Raw genomic sequence first — 22,331 nt, forward strand, 5'->3', positions numbered from 1 at the left:
TGCAATGACCATGTCTCTTGCAAATGCAAACAGGATCCCATTTGCAACAATAATCTCTCTCCAATGTGCAATGAGTTTCTACTTTACATATATGTCTCTTTGTGTAGCTAAATGGCTTATGTCGCCTCTAGGACTGCATTGTAGTGAATTGAGCTTACATTCAGTATGTTAAATTTTGACTGTTGAAATACTTCACCTAAGTGTAATTCCTGCATCAAGCTCCGACCTGCTGCATGCCCGAATGCCCTTTTTATATTTGTCTAATTTCTTAACCTTCTTACACCCACAAATCACATTATCAACAATATTTTTCCATCCCAAAGCCCTGGATACAATTAAATATTACAGTACGTGTTTAGGAAGTCTCTCTCATTCAGGTCAAGACAAGATCGAATAGCTGTCTAGAGTTCCTTTTCAATCGACCAAAAAGCGCACCCAGTTTAAGGTCCAATTTGCTGATATAAGCACTTTACTTACATGCCTCATCAAGAACATCCCAAGTTGTATTTGCTTCTTACTGCCAAACAGAATGCTCGTCTATTCATTAGGAACTTTGCTCTCCTCAGAAAAATATTATGTTCTGTTTTACTGCAATTAAACAGGACATAAGTAATAATTCAATAACTAATTAACTGTTTACCTTTTGCTTTAGCTTTCATCCCGTTTAACATTTTTATTCATTAAGTAGATGTGGGCTTCACAGCTGGACTGGCATTTATTGTGCATCCCTAATTTCTCTTGAAATGACACTGAGGAAGCTGCTGCCTTGAACTGTTGCAGTCAATTTTCGATACATAGACTGACCCTGTTATTAGGGAGGGATTTCCAGGATGTGTTCCCATCGCCTTCTGTTCCTTGTTTCAAGTGTTTCAATGCTCAACTGAAAGCTGGAGTTGCTGTGGCACATCCATAAGGCTGAGAGCTATATGGATAGCACATCCAGCCCATGGGACTGAAGGAAAGGGAATGGGTGATCATTAAGCATCAGAGAATCAGGCAGGAAGTGCAGGGGTCCCCTGAGGTCTACTCACAAATTAGTTTTCCATTTTGGAAGCTGATGAATGCATTCCTTCAAGGAATGCAGACACAGCCAGGCTTCTGGCACCACAAATAGCCTGTCTGAACAGGAGAGAAGGAAGAAGAAAGGAGTGATAGGGAATTAATTCGGGATTTCTGCAGCCACAGGATGCTGAGTTGCCCATCTAGTGTCAGGGTCAGGAGTGGCACTGAGCAGCTGCAGGCTACATTCTAAAGGGGGGGTGGGGTGATGACAAGACCGAGGTTGTGGTACACAACAGTATCAATGGCTTAGGTGAGAGTTGAGATCTTGTATCAATTTTAAGGAACTAGGTAATTGACTGAACAATAGGACCTTGAAGGTTATATTTCTCTAAGAGAATATGGTAGATAAGTGTTACTTGAAATACTGGAGATTAGAATAGAGTGTGGTGCAGGAAAAGCACAGCAGGCCAAGCAGCATCCGAGGAGCAAGAAAAATTGATGTTTCGGGCCAAAGCCCTTCACCTTAATCATCAGGTTCCCGACGAAGGGCTTTTGCCTGAAATATCTATTTTTCCTGCTCAGATGCTGCTTGACCTGCTGTGCTTTTCCTGCACCACACTCTCAACTCTAAACTCCAGTATCTGTAGTGCTCACTTTTGCCTAGGGAGTTTTCCAACCTTGAGAGTTGGAAAAAGAGGGAGGGTCTTAGATTCCTGGCTTGTTGGGACTGTTTGTGGGGAAGGTAGGATGTTCACAAGCAGGATGGTCTATACCTGAATCAGGTATCCTAGTGGAAGGATTTCTAGTGTTGCAAGGAAAAACTTTGTTGTTTTCAATTGTAGGCACCTTATTTAAATAAGATGTTAAAGACATGGAGACAGTGCAAAGGAGATTTAAGACAATGATACCCGGAATGAAGGATTTTAGATACAAGGTAAAATATGAGAGGTTGGGCTTATTTTCCTTGGAGCAGAGAAGCTTAAGAGGTGATCTTATTGATGGGTTCAAAATGATGAACAATTTTGACAGGGTAAGAAGGATATTCTGTTCCCACTTCTAACTAGGGGTCACAATTTCAAGATTGTCAGCAATAAACTAGGAGTATGATGAGAACAAACGTCTTTACTCAGTCGTTAGGATTTGGAATGCACTGCCTGGGAGAGAGTGGTGGAGGTGGATTCCATAGGAGGTTTCAGAAGAGCTAGTTATATATTTCAAAGTGATTAGTTTACATGATTGTGGAGATAAGACTGAAGAATGGGGCTCCCTGGATATCTCTTCTGGGAGCCAGTACAGACACAATGGGTTGAATGGCTGCCTCCTATACTATAAAATTCTGATTTTGTAATTATGTAATGTAAATCAGCTTGGTAGGGAAAGGGACACAAGTGTTGGTACAGCAGGGACACAGCATATTTTAGTCAAAGAACCAAGACCGAGAGAGCCATGTTGAGTTTCAAGTGAGTAAGGCAAGGCTGAATGGCATCTACTTTACTTTAATGCTAGGAGTATTATAAATAAAACAAATGAGTTGAGGATATGGATTGACATGTGAACTTACGATGATGTTCCCATCACAGAGATGTGGTTGAGGGAAGGGCAGGACCAGGAACTCCAGGGTATAACATCTTCAGGCAGGACAGGGAGGCTGTGAAAGAGGATGTGCTATCTCATTATTAATTAAAGAGTCAGTAAATGCAGTAAGGAGGGTTGATAGCTTAGAAGGCTCTTAAAATGAGGCTTTGTGAGTAGAGCTTAGGAATAAAAAGGAGGCAGTCACACTACTGGAAGTCTGTTGTAGACCGTCTCCATATTCTTTTTTTTTCTTCCTGCCAAAAAAAAGTTATCAGATAATAGAGGTACAGTTACAAGTCACAACAATAAAAGGATAACTATATTATGGAATTTCAACACTGCTAACATTAATTGGAATAGTCAGTGCAAAGGGTTGAGTGAGGATAGATTTCTAGACATGTATTTGGGAGAGCTTTTCATATCAACATGTAGAAGATTCAATGAGGCACAATGCCGTGCTGGACCGAATTTTGGGGAATGAATCTCGACATGTATTTGAGGTGGCAGTGGGAGAGCATTTTTTAGTAAAAGCAGCGCAATATTGTGGTTGCCAAAGTTTGTTATGAGAAAGACAAAAGATCATCTGCATCAAAAGGGTTTTAGACTGGGGGAAGGCAGACTTTATTAAAATAAGGCAGGATCTGGCCAAAGTAGAGTGAGAATATCTGAGTAAATCCACAGTAGAAAAGTGAGGGGCATTTGAAATTGAATTGATGAGAGTATAAGCCCAACATGCTTCCTTTAAGATAAAAATAAAGAACAAAAAACCTAGTGAAACCTAATGCCTTGGAATATTTAGGACTGGATTCAAAGGAAGGGAGAATTTTAGCGGGTACAAAGGGAGCAAATCAACAGCCTAGCTGAGTATAGAAAGTGTAAGAGGAATCTTAAGAAAGAAATTGAGATGAAAGAAGAAGCATGGAGAAACATTGGGAAACATTAGGGAGAATCCGAAAATATTCTGCAAGTATATCGAGGAAAAGTGCAGAGCCCATTCAGGACCAAGGATCAACCTGTGCACGGACATTGATAGAGTGCTGAATGAGTACTTCCCATCTATCTTCACTTTGGAAAAGAAGGATGTAGTTACACAATTTGGGGAAAAGGACTGAGAAGTTCTTCAGTTTGACACAGGAAATGAGAGATGTTAAAGGTTCTAAGGGCTTAAAAGTGGAGAAATCCCCATGTCTATGAGTTGTACCCTAGGCTGTTTGGGAGATGAGGGAAGAAATTGCAGGGTGTCTATCTCAAGTTTTTAATTCCTGTCTAGCCTCCGGCAAGGAGCCAGAGGACACTAAGATACCGAAAGTGGTTCCACTTTAAGAAGGTGATAGAGATAAACAAGGGAATAACAAACCAGTGAGTCTCTCTTCAGCAGTAGAGAAACTATTGGAGAAAATTGTGAAGGAGAAAATTAAACTCCGCTTGGAGAGGCAAGGTTTAATCAGGGACAGCCAGCATAGTTTTGTCAGAGGAAGGTCATGTCTAACAAATTTGATTGTTTTTGTTTGAGACAGTGACCAGGTGTGTACATGAGGCTTGTTACTGTTGATATTGTTTATATGGATGCAAATGTGTTGCTGGTCAAAGCACAGCAGGTCAGGCAGCACCCCAGGAACAGAGAATCCGACGCTTCGAGCACAAGCCCTTCTGTGTTCAACAAGGTCCCATATGGAACTGACCGATTTCGAAGAAAATGTGGAAGGTGATCATTTTGCAGATGACACAAAGAATTGAGGAAGAAAGTCTTAGGGTTGCAGGAGGACATAGATAGATTGGTCAGATGAGTGGCAGATTGAATTTAACCCTAAGTATGAGAGGTGAAAGACAAGGGGAGACTTGAATGTCTGAACACTAGGAAGCTCAGAAAAACAGAGGAACCTTGGTATTCTCATCTATAGATCCCTGAAGGGGACATGGCAGTTTAATAGAACAGAGGTAAAAACAATGACTGCAGATGAGCCCGAAACGTCGATTTCGCTGCTTGTTGGATGCTGCCTGAACTGCTGTGCTCTTCCAGCACCACTGATCCAGTTTAATAGAACAATCAAATAGCAGTTTATGACTGATGAATGTAAACATTGCTTTTAAAAAAGAAAGTTAAGGTCTGGCCTGTAGATGGTAGAACTCATGGAGTGGAGGAATCAAAAGCTTTGGAGGGTTGTTATGAAGACAGAAACATGTACATTCACATTAAAATAGAAAGTGTTTTCTGAATTTTGAAAAATTGAAAAATCTGGGAGATGAGCTGTTCCAAAATAGACATGTGTGGCAAATAGCTGTAAAATAGATATCTGAGATTTAGTTACTGTTTTGACAACCGTTCAAATTTAACCAATTAGTTTTTAAATTATGTCCAGCATGCTAAATCCCAATCAAGTTTGGTCCAATGTTGTCAAAACAATAAATTCAATGAGATGGTATGATGCTGGTGGTATAAAAAATGCGGGCAACTGCCTTCAATCAGCTGAGCAACTCCCTTAGAGCTGGAGAGCTAACTGTCCATCTAACATCTTGCTCTGAAAGAAGTTAGAAAATAGTCTATCAAAGATAACTTTTCATGTAAAATATATTCATAGTAAAAAACAGATCACTCAGGGAGATCAGATGGAAGATTTGAAGACAATGGAGGAGACAGAGATTGTGTGAACCTGAGATTAAGTTAATATAATGTTTAATAAATGTTTTTGGAACAGCATTTTTATAGAGTTGGGGTCAGATAGTAAGTAATTTAAAAAAAGGAGTTGTATTTGTGAATAGTTTTTGTTCAGTGTTCACTATTAGAGTTAGGGAAATAAATTGCCATGTTTCTGTAAATAGTGAAAATTAGGAGTTCTCTGTCACGTATTCATATTTTAATAGATTCCAAGGTGAGGCGAGCTTTTCTAGAGGTTTGGTTTTTAATTAACGCAAGGATTCAATCTCCACATTGTAACAGGGTGAAAACAAAAAGTGTTAAGTCATAGATCAAAAATTGGATCATGATTTTATTTTTAGGAGCTTCAAAATATAAAAGCCAAAAATTGTTCTGAGCAAAACGTTGACTGGACCAAAGTTAGAGAATTAGGAATCACTTTATGCACAAATGTTAAAATATGACATTGGAAATATGAAAAAGCTGTCATGTAAATTTACTTGGCTGGTAGCAGGGACATAGATATAGTTTATGAAAGACTTTTAGTGTTTACTAGAACAGAACAAGGACTAAGTTTTTTTTTGTAGTGTTTAGTGCTGAGTAGAGGTAACAAGAGACTATTCCTGCTCACCTGGAAGTAGCCTCTCTGAGTCAACGTTTGAAAGTTCTTTCCTAATACCACCAAAATTGGCCTTACTGTAGTTTCTGTTTCTTCCATCTTGCTAACCTAACCAGTACCCCTCCAGCAATACGGCGGAGCTGGTCTTCACCTTCAACAACTTCTCTTTCGAATCCTTCCACTTACTTTAGACCGAAAGGATAGCCATGGGCTTCAGCTATGCCTGCCTCTTTGTCAGATACGTGGAATAGTCCATCTTCCACAGATACACTAGAACCATACCCCCACTTTTCCTCCACTATACTGATGACTGTATCAACTCTCCCAAGGAGATTGAACGGCTCATTAAATTCATAAACACCTTTCCCGCTGACTTCTAGTTCACCTGGACTATCTGGGACACCTCCCTCCCCTTATTGGACATCTCCATCTCCATTTCTGGTGACCAACTCAACACTGGCATCTACTTCAAACCCACCAACTCGCAATTCCACTTCCGGACATCAGAAAGAGACTCCTACCTCATGGACCACAATTTTTCCTCCAACATAGTCAACGATGCCCTCCAGTGCAGCAACTCCACTTCCTACACCTCTGCCCATGAACCCCACTCCTCCAACTGCAATAAGGATAGAACATATCTGGTTCTCACCTACTACCCCAGTATTATCTCTGCCACTTTGGCTACCTACAATCAGATCCCACCACCAGAGATATATTTACCTCCCAACCCCTATCTGTGTTCCACAAAGACCATTCCCTCTGCGACTCCCTTGTTCAGTCCACCCGCCTCACCAACCCACCCTCCACTCCTGACACCTTCCTTTGTCACTACAAGAGGTGTAAAACCTGCACCATATCTCTCCCCTCACCTCTATTCATGTGGATCCTTCCACATCTGGCATAGATTTTCTTGCACATCCAGACACCTCATCTGCTGTCTCCGTTGCTCTTGATATTGTCTCCTCTACATTGGGAAGATGGGATGACAACTTGAGGAACATTTCAAGGAACATCTCTGTGACACATGCACCAAACAACCCACTGTCCTGTGGCCAACCACTTCAATTCCCCCTTCCACTCTATCAAGGGTATGCAGGTCCTTGGCTGCCTCCACTGCTAAATCCAAGTCACCTGATGACTGGAGGAAGAACACCTCATCTTCTGCCTTGGGACCCTCTAACCACACATCATAACATCAGTTTCACCGGTTTCCTCATCTCCCCTCCCCTCTCCTCTCCTCCAACTTGGCAATGCTCTCCCTATCCATCTTCATCCCCACCTATCACCATCACCCCCAATCTGCATCTACCTATCACCTTCTCAGCTACCTCCCCCCCACCCCCTCCCCCTCCCCCCCCTCCCCACCCCACCAATTATCTTTCAGCCTCACCTCCTTCCCCAAATTCCTGATCGAGGGCTTATGCCTGAAACGTCAACTCTCCTGCTCCTCGGATGCGGCCAGACCCGGTATCCTTTTCCAGTGCCCCACCTTTTGACTCTGATCTCCAGCATCTGCAGTCTTCACTTTCCATTACTTTAGTTTTGAACTTCAACTTTTAAATTAGGCCTATCCTTTTCTATAACTACTTTAAAATGAATAGAATTATGATCACCGGCCCAAAGTGCTCCCTCACTGACACCTTAGTCACTTGTCCAAGTGAGTGTCAAATTTTGCTCTTTCTCTAGTTAGTACATCTTCATACTTAACAATTTCCTCTCCATCCAAGCCCTTAATATTGTGACAGTCCCAGTCTGTGTTTGAAAAGTTAAAATCCCCTACCATTACAACCTTATCATTCCGATCTATATCTGAGATCGCTGTACATATAAACTTCTCAATTTCAGGCTGACTATTGGGGGGCTTACAGTACAATCCCAATAAGATGATTGTCCCTCTGCTATCATTCATATAACTTCACTGGACGTTCTGTCAGGAATATCCTCCCTAACTACAGCCGTTATGTTATCCTGAACCAAAAATTCCATACCCACTCCTTTCTTGGACCCCTTCTATCCTTCCAATAGCATCCTATACCCTGGAACATTAGGCTGCCAGTAGTGCCCTTCTCTGACCCATGTTCCCCATCATGCCCTGAGTTCATCTGCCGCCTTTGTCAGGCCTCTTGCAATAAAATAAATGCAGTTTAATTGATCATTCTTACCTCATTCTCTGCCTTGCTGTTGCCTGTTATGACTAGTTTACTTGCTCTTTTTCTCTACTATGCCTGCCTCAGACTTACCTCTTTTCTCCCTATCATTTTTCAACACTCCCCTCGCCATCTCCTTCCTAGTTTAAAGCCTCCTGAGTAGCACAGTTAAATCTCCCCACCAGGATATTGGTCTCCTTCCAATTCAAGTGGAACCTGTCTTTCTTAAACAGGGCACTTCTACCCCAGAAAAGATCCCAATGATCCAGAAATGTGAATCCATGCCCTCTGCACCATCTTCTTCACTACACATTCATATCCTGATCCTCCTCCTTCAACTCTCACTAGCACATTACACCAGGAGTAATCCAGATATTAGAACCCTGGAGGGCCTACTTTTTAATCTGCAGTCTCTTAGCAGAACCTCGTCCCTTTTATTTCTTACATCGTTAGTACCAATGTGTACAACAACCTTCTGCTGGTCACCATTCCCTATGAGAATTTGCTGCACTCTTTCCAAGATATCCTTAACTCTGGGACCAGGGAGGCAACACACTATTCTTGTGTCTTGATGTCATCCACAGATACGTCTGTCTGTGCCACTCACGAGAGAATCCCCTATCATAATCGATCACTTGGAGCCTGACAATACAGTAGAACCAGTTTCGGTACCAAATCCCTGGCTGTCAGTGCTGTAACTTTCACATTTCATGAGGAAAAATATATAGTGGGGGAAAGACTGTGTATATATAATTGGAACAGATGGATCTGCTGTGAAGTTTGCATTGACTTATTTGCTGTAGGACCAAATGGTCGACTAAAGTTTCTGTTTTTGGTAGACCACTTCCCACGTGATTCATATTCCACAGCACTGCCAGTAATGCTGTCACAGTATCACTTCCACTTCAACTTGTTATGCAAAAAATGGGGATATTACATATTTAATCACGTTTGTGTTCGAACATCACTTAAAAGTAGTCCTTTTGTGTTTACATAATTGTAATCTTATAGATTGCTATTTGTTTTTGAATTCACTTGTCAGTTTCTATCCTTTAGAAGTGAAAGAAGCAGTTAAAATTTTATTGTATGCTGCTTAAAAATGACTTTTAAATGCATAATTAGAGACTTTGATTTATGGTTGAAGAAGTGGCATCAACGTTTCTTGGAACATGTACAGCTTCCTAGATAAACTATTATTTTGAGATTGTGTTTGGGGGAAAAATATTAATACAAATTTACAATCATATTTTTACCAAACTAGTTGTGCAAATTAAATTTATGACATGGAAAATCAGCAGCAATCCCATTTCTTTTTATAACTGAAGTATGCGTTTTACATTCCAAGAGTAATCGCATATTACTGACAAGGAGATTTACTGCCTTCAAATATTTCTGTATTGCATTAAAGAATGCATTAACAAAGAGCCAACAGTCTGAAAAATAGCTTATGATGTTTGACTGGCTTTAAACAGGACCTAGGCAGATATGTGAGAAACTGTTTCTGCCTTTTGTGTTATTTGGTGCCAGCTGTCATTTATGGTCAGAAGTAGACAAAAATATATGGAGTAATTTTAAGAAACATGTCAGTAGTAATAACCTCAGTTGTGAGTTCAATTATCACTCACTAAAGCCAACTTAATTCGATACACTTGTGTAGTTGTTAAATTTGCATGGCGTCATCTTTGAAAAATTTGAGACTCTGCTGCTTTAGTATTTTACATTTACCATTACTTATATATTCTTCACAGATGGCTCGTGGAAAGTCCCCTAGCGTGCATATTGGAGCTGAAATCTTTCTAGCTATTTATAATTGTCAATAATTATAAATTACCAGATTTACTGATTATGCGCTTTAAGTTTTCAAAACCCACAAAGGGTCACATTGGCAAAATTCAAGAAAAAGGTTATAAAGAAGTTATTTGTTTTGCATTTGAAATGTTGAACTATTTTTCTCTAAATGTTTAAATTTTAAAGAATATTTTTCTGCTTTGTTTCAAATGCTATCTTTAACTATTGATACAAATCGGGATGTATAAGGTTCATTTAAAATACAATGTTGTATTAATGTATTGTGAATTTTAGAGTTGTTTAGTTGAGGTGATTTTTCTTTTGTGACAAATTTAGCATTGAATGTTTATGGCCTGCAGGATTATTTTTGAAATAGTGTCAGTTTTGATCTGTTGTCATTTAGCTTGTCAACTATGATAGTAAACTACTAAATGTGTAGGATTCTATATGTATAATTAGATTCACAGATGAATTGGTTTAATATCTTGTGATGGTATTCAATAAAAATAGCAGTACAAACTTGCAGAGTCTCAAGTTGTTAGTGCTGGTAACAATGGAGGCTAAATCTGGTCTGTACAAGTTCATGGCATACTTCCAACTCCTGTCCCTTATCATGCAATGCCGTCTTTCTGATTAATGGCAAGCGCATCTTTGAGGCATGGAACATATTAAGAGTCTTCAGCAATGCCTCTCAATTTTTTCCCCTTGGAAGTAAACCAAAAAGGTTAAGATTTGGACATAGAAAAAAGGAATTTCTTTACATCTCTGCTTTGTGGCTGGTTTCCTCTCTAACTCTCCTGCATAGTTTCCCCCAGAGAGTTAAGCTCAAGTGAAGACAGATATGTTGAGAATTGGGATGTACTTTTTGAGCCAAGATTGGGGAGATGGTTTTGGGTGTTTTTGGATGCTGAAACAGGAGAAAAGTCTACTAACGTTTCTGTTTTTTAAAGTGTTTCTCACAACTACTTCATAAACTCCTGACTACCCAGGAAGAAACTTTGTTCAATGGAAATCACTGATATTTAATTTATCCAGATACTGTGGAAAGTTCATGTTCTATTGCAGATCATCATTAAATATGTTTGATTAAATTTGACCACTCGCACTTCATTTCATTATTATGGTGAAATAACAATTGGTTAAATTAATTGCTAATTTGGTTTACGCTTCGTAAATTGGCTAGTTAAATGCCACTTTACAACTTAATACGCTTCAAATCATAGGCAGATAAAATGTTTTGAAAGAGGTCTCCATCACAAACCACTATTCCACACATACCCAATTCAGATACTTTTTGTAAAAAGAAACTATAACTCCTGCTTCACAAAACAACCCAGTTAACTCAAATATTTCTGCTTTTGATTACCATTTTATCTCCATCCAGCTTGGATGTCCATAGGTCATTTACTTCATAATAAAAAGTTTTTAAAAATTACATGATGCTGAGGGGGGAGAAAACACAAAGCTTAGAAAGTTGATTTGTTTTATATTTGAAGTATCTGAAATGTTTTGAATTTTAGTCCCAGTTTTGTAACTGTCATCCAGGCATGGCTTACTAAATTTGTGGGTTAGTTTTGCTCTTACTAAGAGCATTCAAAAATGTATGAACAAAAATAGGTATTGGAAATGTGCTTCCAAATTTTTTTTTTTCAAGCTCTTTATGTAATGGAAGCTGTCAAGTTGAAACTCTTTTCAAATACTGTTTATTAGAGTTTTAATTTTTTTTCTTCCTGTTCCTGGTTTGATCTTTGGGCACACACATCTCACTGTAACAATCAAATTTAAGAAAAAAAAGCAACACCTTGTAAATCAATGTACTGGTCATAAAAGAAATCCATGAGTTGGATGAGTGTGCATTATTAGCAAATTTCACTGGTTTCTCCTGCTGGGTTGAATCTTGACTATGCAAATTGAAAATTAATACATTCATTTTGTCAACTTTTCACCCAATTTTCTCATTTGCTTGCTACTTATGACCACATACTCTAGAACAAGGAGGAGGGGAAGCTCATTAAATGCTATAACAATTGCTGACCGTACACTGTTATAAGTTAGTAGCAGAGGTCCTGACAGAGAAGAGTGAATTCAGATGTGTTGAATGGTGCTTCTTCGACATGATGGAGAGCTGGATTCTTATCTTTTCTATTTGTTAATGGGATGCTGGTATCACCTATAAAGTCAGCATTTATTATTGGCTCCTAATTGTCCAAGAGACTGGGTAATGAACTGTCTTATTGAACTACTGTTGTCTATATACTGTAGGTACACTGACGATGCTGCTAGGTTTGCTGTTCCAGGATTTTGATTTAGTGGCAATAAAAGTGTAGTGATATTGCCTAGTTGTGAGAGACTTGGGAGGGACCTTGATTCCCAGTCATTTGCTGCCCTTTTTCTTCCAGGACGTAGAAACTGTGGATTGGCAATTTCTTCTGCAAAAGGTTTTGTAGACTGTTGCAGTGCATCTTGTATATGGTATACCTGTGTACTATGCTGCTACTGTGTGATACAGCTAGGAGGAGTAAATTATTAATGTGGTTGATTTGGTGCCAATCTAGTAGGCTGCTTGAGCGCCTTGTATCATGTAACTACAGTCATTTTGCAGTTAGGGAAAATTCCATTGTCTTATTCGCTTGCACCAGGATGCAGGTTTTCTAGTCTCTTATATGCTCTTGTAGCCGGAGTGTGTATGATAATTTCAGTTAAACATCTGGTAAATGGTAAGACCCAAGATGTTGATGTATTCAGCCGTGTCAATGTTATTGAATGTCAAGGAGAAATAGTTATTGCATAGCATTTAAGTGACAAATAATACTTATGTCACATATCAGATCAAGCCTTAATGGATCTTACTGAGTGCAAATTATTACCCAAGGAATTGAGATTGAATACAAGAATTTAAAAATAGGTACTGAACATGATACAATCACCAGTGAACATTTTTACTTCCTACTTCTGTTGATGGGGAGGGCAAGAGCTTTCTCTGAGGAACTCTTGCAGTGGTGTCCTATTTGATTTAAATTATTTAACCTTTAACAACTTCAACCCTTTTTCTTTGTGTCAGGTATGATTCTAAACACTGGAAAGTTTTTGCCTGATTCTAGTAGACCTCAATTTTGCTGGGTTTCCAAATGTTATACTTAGCCAAGCATTCCTTGCTGTCTCACTACTTTACTTAAATTCAACTCTTGTCTTCATCTTTGTGTGGTAAGAGAGGTCTGTGGCTTATACTTCTGCAAGGATCTCCATTGACTAGAAATGTTGACTCCGGTCCTTTTTTTATAGTACTGATCTTTGGAACTGAATAGAATTAAGTAGCAAGGAATTTACCACTAATAGGTTCTCAAAGGAAGTACATGGTCAATGTGTAATAAACTGCTTGAATCTGTAACTGCATGTAATAATTTCCTTACATTGCTTAAGAGGCTCAATCCTGTGCTCAAATTCACATAACATTCAAATTAGCCCCCTTTCCTCAATGTTTAATTTCACAGATCAGCAGGGAATTTCTCTACTGTGGTCTACCATAAATCTACGTGGGTCAGTCTATAGATTTTCATTTTAGTAGAAGCTATTGACTTGCGGAAATAACTAGTATTGTTTCTATTTTTTAATGTTGTTTTGAATGTTCTCCCACTTTCTTGTAAAAGTGACCTCGTGAAATAGTTAGACTTTACTTCTGATCGCATTTACATTGTTCAATTGGGTCAAAAACGATTCAACTCCTGCTTCCATGATTGCCTGTTAACAGTAGCTATATGGATTGTTTCAAGGTGCACCTAAATCTCTCAAGTTTGCCTCCTGACCAGTCGGGAATTTTGTTTGTGAATCTGCTGTTTGCTGTAAAATTCCTGTCCCTTCTCTCCATTTTAAGTGAAATTGGGGTTAAACATTTTCAGTGTCTGCTTTTGTTGAGGTAGGTATAGCTACTTTTGGGGCCATGATATTGGTAGAACCAGTGTTGTCAGTATCAACAAGCAAAGGCTCACCAGTGGGCAAATTTGTGAAGTCAACTTTAACTTCGATTGATAGGTCTGCAGGTAGGTCTGACGTGATGTGTGAATTTAACATGGGCAAACATTTGAATCATTTTTTTTCTTCCATTAAATGGTCAGTTTTTTTTTAAACAAACTTCTATCTTGAAGCAATTGCTTGATTTTTTGACAGTTCCCTGGTGACCTACATGGCATGTTCTATTAATGAAGGAAATGGCAATACATTTTAGTCATCAACGATCAGATGTGGTTGCTGCTTTGAACACATTTTGAAAATTGTGAAGACCTGTGATATTTGAATGATTTAGTTTGAAGATGTTCTCTTTTTATCTGGATTAGTTGAGAGAGAGTGGCAAACATTTAATGGAATATTTCAGAATACTTGGAATAAGTATCTTCCTCCAAAGAATTAAAGAAGTTAGAGAAAGCATCAAAGTTAAAGAAAAATATCTGGTGAGTCATAGAGGTCCACAGCATGGAAAGAGGCCTTTCAGCCCAATTTGCCCATGCTGCCAAATTTTCAGAATTTGAACTAGTCCCACTTACCTGCATTTGGTCCATATCCCTCCAGAACTATCCCATCCATGTCGATATCTAAATGTTTGTTGAATGACAAAATTGTATTCCTATCCAGATGGCTAGTCAGAATATAAAGAAGAGAGTGACTAAAGGCTAATCAGGAGAAAGAATTTAGAGTGAGAAGAAGCTAACTAGAAATGTAAAAATCGAAAGCGTTTCTACAGATACTTGAAAAAAATGCATAAATAAAGTGAGAGTTGGTCCTCTAGAGAGTGTGAATGGGATTTTACTGTCAATAGTAAACCTATAAAATGCATTCCATTAGTAGCTGTAAATCAGGAGGGTTGAATGGGGAGACAAACCTAATGAAATTACTGTGTGGGTAAATGATACTAAGGAAATTGTTGGAGGTGCAGGCTGGTAAGTTTGAGTCCAGGTGAACTTCAGTCTAAGGTCTTAAGAGATCACTGATGTGGTAGCAGATGAGTTGGTGTTAATTTTCCAAAATACCCTCCATTCAGGAAGATTTTATTAAATTTAACAAGTTGGAAAATAACCTTCTACAGTATTCAAGGAGAGACAGACAGAAACTAGGAAACTATAGGTCAGTTAGTTTGGCATCTGTCATCGGGAAGATGTTAGAATTGATAATTAAAGAGGCTTTTGCTGCATACTTAGAGAAACTCAAGGTAATTGAGAAGTTAGCAAGGCTTGAAAGAAGAAAACTCCTGCTTAACCAATTTATTTAACTTTAAATATAAAGTTGTTCACTTTGGCAAGATGAATGAAAATGCAGAATGTTACATAAATAGAGAATAACTACAGAAATCAGAGTTACAGGGGAATTTAGATATTTTAGTGCGTGAATCATAAGTCAGTCAGCAGGTATAGCATATAATTAAGAAGACTGACAAGTATTATGGGTGCTGTGTTATGAAAGGAATTGAACGTAAAAGTAAGAATGTCATATTTGAAATATACAGGTATTGGTGAGACCTAGGGAAGTGAAGCCTCTCTTGGGTAGATGGGAATGTAGAATTAGAAACCCAAGGAAATCAACCTTGGTCGTCTTGAATGAAGATGATGGCCTGAGAGGCTGAATCATTTGCTTCTGTACATATGTCTTTCTAGTTTCATGATCCATAACTGTCACACACAGTTACAATATCTCGCCTTGTTTGACTACCACTTTGTCAGATAATTTTACTAATTGCCCCTGCATTTATGCTTGTACGATTTAAGATATTCAGCAACCTTTCATATAGAATCATTAGCATTGGTTGTCAACGGAGAATAGTGTGAAAGGTAGTCTGTTGGATTGGGTTGTCTGGCTGATACTTAACACAGTACTGATACTTCTGTAGTTGGAGTATCCAATGCTGTATGCAATTTGGTGAAATACAGTTCAAAGTGTTGAACAGCCTTAATGGTGGCCTGTGATGGGCCATCACTTCACTTCAAAATCCCTTAAATACAAATAGAAATGACCCTTGTTCAAATATTTTGAGAGAATCTTGGTATCTGTTTGTTGTGATGTGGAGGTGCCAGTGTCGGACTGGGGTGGACAAGGTCAGAAGTCAGACAGCACCAGGTAACAGTCCAACAGGTTCATTTGTAATCACAAGCTTTTGGAGTGTTGCCTCTTCATCAGGTGATGAATAAAGCAGTGTACTAAGTTGTTCAATTTGTGATTTTGCTGTGTTGACCTGAAGTAATTGTTTATTTTTAAAAAGATTGGTGCATGAGCTATCGGCTCAATAATTGTTTCTTTCATACTGACCAATTTAATTCTTTATCTGAAGTATCTGTAACCCTGAATCTACCTGGAGCTGTGATAATTTCTCCACTTTTGTTTAAATTACATTGCTCACGTTGAATTCTTAAAGCTTTTTACAATTTTTGAATTTCTGCTATATCTTCAGCTTTTCTTTAATTTGAATTGTGGCTTTAATTGAATTGCAATGAAGTTTGTTGGACAATTTCCAGGTTCACTTTTTTTGAAATTGTAATTAAATTTTAATTGCTGATAGACCAAAATAAATTATAGACAGTTAAATCATAATGAGATGTTGCTTTAATGAAGATTTAAAGCCTTTTTACTTTATTTTTTCTGTATTCTATGTTAAAGTTTTAAAAATATTAACCTGTTTATTTAATAAAGCTTTTAAAGTTTTCAAATGTTTGAAGTCTGTGAAAGTGATTAAAATTATTTGTTAATCAATGTAAAATTTTGATATATGCAATTAAAATGGAGGTTTAGTAGTGCTGTTGAACCCAACTTGGTGGGTTTCCCATTCTTTCCAATAATATGGATGCTTTGTACCATTTCTGCAGCTACAATGTCTTCACTAATTTTCTTAATTTTGCAAAGTCGCTTTCTTCAGTTTTTGCACCTTGAAAAATCCTTGTACAATAAAAATAGTTTAAAATTCAACAAATTTTCAACAAATATTACTACTGTCTGCAAGAATCATTCTGTATTAAGACTGGTTCAACAAATTTCTTAATGTCTTCATTTTCAAAGAGATTTCCTGCTGCTTAAATAATTTTAAATGGTGAAAAAGTAAGCTTGTACATTACATATGATTTTAAGTAATTATTTTCAGTTTCTCCAAAGAATTGAATTTCTTCCCCTTTTAAAGTTCATTTGTTTATTATTTGGATGATTTTAGAAAGAGTTACTACTGGTACAATTTTCCCAGCTCTGATTGTTCCACCTGCTGCAGTTTGAATTTACTGAGGGTAACCTATTTCTAGCCTTTTTGCACTAATTCCATGCTCCAGAAAAACTGCTTTTATATCCAACGTCAAATAGGATGGCTGCTAACTGAAACCAAAAACTTTCCCCAAAACAAAAGAAAATCAATTCTTCCTTCTAACTAAATGCAACCTAATGCTGTTCAATGTTTGTCTGTCCACACATTGAACTTGGCTAATTCAAACAAGTTCCCATTAAACACTGTCTCACTGTAGTTTTTGAAAAAAATGAGACTAGGACAACAGACAATTTGATTATTAAACCCCCTCAAACACAGAGCAAAATCCACATGGCAATAGTTAGAAATCCAAGCTCTAAAATAATTGGTAGTAAAATACATATAAATCTCTGACACCTTGCATCATATCTGGGCAAAATATTGACAGTTCTAAACATCAAGTACACATTTGACCAAGTGTGGTCCAGGAGTCCAAGCTACAAAATTGGAGTTGATGGGAATGCAAGGAAGGAAAACCTTTGGTTGGAGTCATACCTGACACTTTGGTTGCAGTTGTTGGGGTTCCAAGATGTTGGAATGCCACCATCTGCAAGTTTCACTCCAAGCTAAATACCATGATTACTTGGAGGTATATAACCACTTCTTCATTGGAACTGGGTCAAACTCTTGGAATTCCCTCCCTAACAGCATTGTGGGCGTGACTGCAGCAATCCCACCATCTTCTCAAGGACAACTAGCAATAAATGCTAGTCCAGCCATGATATCTATGTCCCATGAGTAAATACGAAATACTGACCCTCTCAGAGACAGTCACTTATATCCTGGTAGGCTGAACCAGACAAAATCTTCAGAATTAACCCTTTCAGGGCAATTGCCTTATGACCGTTTGAACCAAGGTTGTGCTTAGGTTTGGAGTGGAATAGTCCTGATGGATTCTAGTGAGCATCAACGAGTAGGTTTATGCTGAAGTTTTGCCAGATGGTACTATTGATGACAGCTTTCATTGCAGATGGTGAAGAGTGGATTGTGGTAGTCACAGTGCACATAAAGGAGTCACATCTTGTGATGTTGAAATAAAATAAGGATCAAATTTGGCTATAAATACATTAATGTCGAAATATAATTTGAGTATTGCTGAGAAGAAACACCTAGGCTTTTTATGTTGTAGTCATGAGGACAACTCATGAGTAACACCAAAGTATAGGGGGAAAAACATCTTATGATTAGAAAAGAGTGCTCATTGATTGGCAAGTGAACTCAGCTTGGTAAAAGAGTTGTAAAGGAGATGCACCAGTTAGTGATGACTGACAATTAACACTCAAACTTTGTTTAAATTTTAATATCTGGCAGGTTGAAGGCATTGTCCTGAGAAATCGACCAGCGAAATATCAGCTATTTTAGGAGTTGAAACACATGTAGTGTGTATCGATGTTCTTTCTATCTACAAATAACAGGACGCTATATAATTTGAGTAGCTTCCAGTACATGCAGCTATACCATATAGTGGGCCCAACTAACAATCTGTAAGCATAGTGATTGGTATTTCTTGAATGCAAGACAAAAAGCTTTAACTAAATGTCTTTTTTTCATGAATACTTGTATCACAGTATAGCAAACACTTGACTAATAATGTGCGTAAAAACTACTCTGCAATCTTTAGTAAGTTAAAAGTGGAATTATTGAATGCAACTTTACCAGAACTACAAAAAATTAAAAATTAATTTTTATTTTATATGGTAAAGCTTAATTATCTTTTTAAAAAGAATTTCTGCAAACTCTGATGAGAATTATTAGCAATTTCAACCTGCAATATCTTGGTTGCTAGCCTGCACACTTGTTGGTATTAAGCTACTCCCAAATTGATTGCGTATTGGCTGTTATAGTAATTAAGCTTTGTAAAGTTATCATTTTGCATATTTTTGGAAGGATTTTAAGAATTTAAATAAGTTTGCAATCCTAGCTGATTCTCTGTCATGCCTACACCAATATTTGCATGGCAGTCTGTGACTTCAGTGGAACTTATTTTACTGAGAGTGCCTATTCTTGGAACTGTAGTCTGTCAATAGATATTCTGCACAGCAAATATTGAAGGATGGCTTCTCATCAAGATGGGCCAAAAAAGAAAAATGTACATTAAGGTAAAGAAGAATCAGTCAGTGTTCAGAACTGAATTAATAAGTGAAAAAAGGTAATCATGCTGCAGAGACACCCACCATTGGAAGCCAAGGCATCCTGCATTTTGCCTTTTTATTTGCATGTAGGCAGGTTTTTCAACAAATTCACTTTTTAGTATTTACCTGATATCCTCCTTGAAGACAAGTTCCTTCCATTACTTTAAACACAATGCAACACACACATTCTGAGAAACTGCCAACAGGCTGAAGCCATCAAATAGATCCCTAAATGATGGGATTTCTTCAACAGAAATTTCACTGTTAGAGAGTTGCCGTTATAATTGGGATTCCTAGTGCAGATTGACATTTGCATTCAGATTTTCCCAAGAGTGAATTTTGTCTGTTGTTTAGGGAATAAGAAAAAAAAACTGATGGAAAATGGCTGCACCATGACAAAATAGACAAAGAAAAGATAATGATGTCTGTCCATTAAATCATTTTGCATTAAAAAGAGTCAAAAATGCTGCAAATGTTCGGCGGGTCTGGTACAAAATTTTAGTTGTGTCCTATTTAATTAGACCATCCACATGAATTATATTTCTTCAGTTGTTATATGTATTTTCTTATAATGGATATCTTGTTAGTTACTTGGTAAATTTGAAAACCAGTAATCCCAAAAGGTCCAAGGGTGACTAAGTTTAACAAAAACAAAGTAAACCTGGTTATGGTTCACAAATTATTGATACTGGCTGATGAAGTGTTGTCCGTGTGTCCGCCTTTGTGGAGTGGTGAAGAGATTAAACTTATCAAAGCTGTTTTGCCATTCGATCAAAGTATGGCCTTAACTCGATTTTCCTGCCTGCCCTGTAGCCCTAAACTTTCTTGCAGCTTAAAAATCTGTCTATATCAGCTTTGAATGTATTCACTGACCCACTGTTCTTTGTGATAGAGAATTCTAGAGGCTCATCTCCTGCAATCAAGGCCAACATTCCATTTGCCTTCTTACTAACTTGCTGTACTCACATTCTAACTTTGATTCATGTACAAGAATATCCAGATCTCTTGAATTGCAACAATCTGAACTCTCTCTCTTCATTCAGTGATAATGTGCTTTTGTTTTCTTCCTGCCCACATCGGCAATCTCATATTTTCTCCACATTATTTACTGACTGCCATTTTTTAAAATTACTCTATTAACCTGTCAATATCCCATTGCAGATTCTTTGTGTCCTCCCTACAACTTGCTTTCTCACCCATCCTTGTATTATCATTGAATTTTACTATCATAAAGTCAGTCCCATAATCTATGCTTTAATAGATTATAAATTGTTGAGGCTGTAGTACCTGATTCCTGTGGTATTCTACTAGTTACAGCCTGCCAACATGGAAACAATGGACTTATGACCATTTCTGTTCATTGACCCACACGAATATATTGCCTCCTAAAAGCATGAAGTCTTTATATTGTGAGGAAACCTTATTCTGTAGCACCTTAATTAGTGTCTTTTGGGAACCTAAATATACTACTTGCAGTGGTACAACCAAACAATTTGTTATATCCTCAAAGAATATTAATAATTTGACAAGCACTATGTCAACCCTGCCTGATTTGTATTACAATTTTCCAAATATCCAGCTACTATTTCCTCAATAATGAATTCCAAAATTTCCCAATGATGTATGTTAAGCAAGGGCATATAGGTCATTGAGCTTTCTGTCTCCCTCCTTTTGGAACAATACAAAATATTTATTCAATCTGTTGTGACCTTTCAGGGAAATTCAGAAAATTTTAGAAATTGAAAATTTGAAAAATCTGGAACATCTCTTTGCAAGGCATTGGTTCCAGGGGACAATACTTTCCTTCTTAGTCAATGCAGTATCATGTACTTGCCTATGTTGCTAGAATAATTATCGCAAGGAGCATGTAAGCTTGAGATTTTTCAATATAGCTTGTAAAAGATTGGAAATTCTTTTAAAAAGTGCAGGTATCAGACTCTTTTAAAAAAGAAATCTCAACAAATTCAGCAATGTTCCCCAAGAAAGTTCATGCTGTCCTTGCATGATCTGGCCAATTTATGGAGAGTCTGGTTCTACACCAATGCAGTTAGTTCTTAATTGGCCTTTGAAGTCCTTATCAAGTTACTTGGTTGAACTAAAGAAGGAATTACATATGAACTGCAACATTTCAAGAAGGTGGTCCACTACTATCTATCAGGGAAGTGACACTCACATCTGAGAATAAATACTTAAAAACAGAAGCATGGAGTGGATGTTTTTCTCTGAAACTACTGGGTTATGATGAGTGAAAATCAGAATTCTATCACTACCTGAGAAATCATTTATCCCTATGTGACAGTCATCTAGTTTTATGACACAAGTGCAATCTTTTAACTCCCACTATTCTTGTTAAAATGTTGTTATTTGAATAGAATAAACAGTGTTCATGAAACAAGTAGTCTCATAAGACTGTAAGGCTGTTATTGTATGATTGTCAGACTGATATTGCCAAGGGTGTGTAACTGTGGAATTATTCCTTGTGTCTGGATAAGATTTATCCCAGGCAGTTGAGATAGGCAAGGGAGGTGATATCCTAGTAGTAATTTTGAAATTATCTTGAATCACAAGTGAGGTACCAGAGGAATTGAGGACTGCTAAGATTGTCCCATTGTCACAAAACAGGAGGAAGAATAGGAAGGATTTACAGGACAGTTGGTCTAGCCTGATAGTGGTATTATTAGGAAGAATTCTGAGGGACAGAATATATTTTTATTAGAGAGGAACCATTTTGTCAAGAGTAGTCAGCTTCTATTTGGTAAGGGAAGATATTGTTTGACAAAACTGATCAAATTCTTTGAGGGTATAACATTTGAGATTCATACATTGGTTAGACTTTAGTGAGGCATTTTGTAAGGTTGCTCCTGGCAGATTAGTCAGAAAAGTAATAACGCATGCTATCCAAGGTAAACTGCCATGCTGGATCCAAAATTGGCTGAGAGGCAGAGGCGGAGGGTGGAGGCAAAAGGATATTCGGAACTGGGAGTCTGTCCAGTTGGGTTCCACAGGTCATGGTGCTTGAGGCCCTTGTTGCTTGAGGTGTACATTAAGGATTTTGAATTAAATGTTAGGAAGTGTGATCAACAAATTCACAGATGATATGAAAATTGATAGGGTGGTAAATAGTGAGGAGGGTAGCTGTTAGCTGCAAAAAGATAACAATGGA

The 22,331-nt window shown here is 37.8% G+C and overlaps 1 protein-coding gene across 2 annotated transcripts in view; it reads left to right on the plus strand.

The window, feature by feature from the left end:
• The window catches only part of lrmda (leucine rich melanocyte differentiation associated), a 900,271-nt gene that overhangs the window by 91,639 nt on the left and 786,301 nt on the right, over positions 1 to 22,331 (plus strand). The window lies entirely within an intron of this gene.

Source organism: Hemiscyllium ocellatum, chromosome 43 (assembly GCF_020745735.1).
Source record: "Hemiscyllium ocellatum isolate sHemOce1 chromosome 43, sHemOce1.pat.X.cur, whole genome shotgun sequence".
NCBI classification, from domain to species: Eukaryota; Metazoa; Chordata; class Chondrichthyes; order Orectolobiformes; family Hemiscylliidae; genus Hemiscyllium; species Hemiscyllium ocellatum.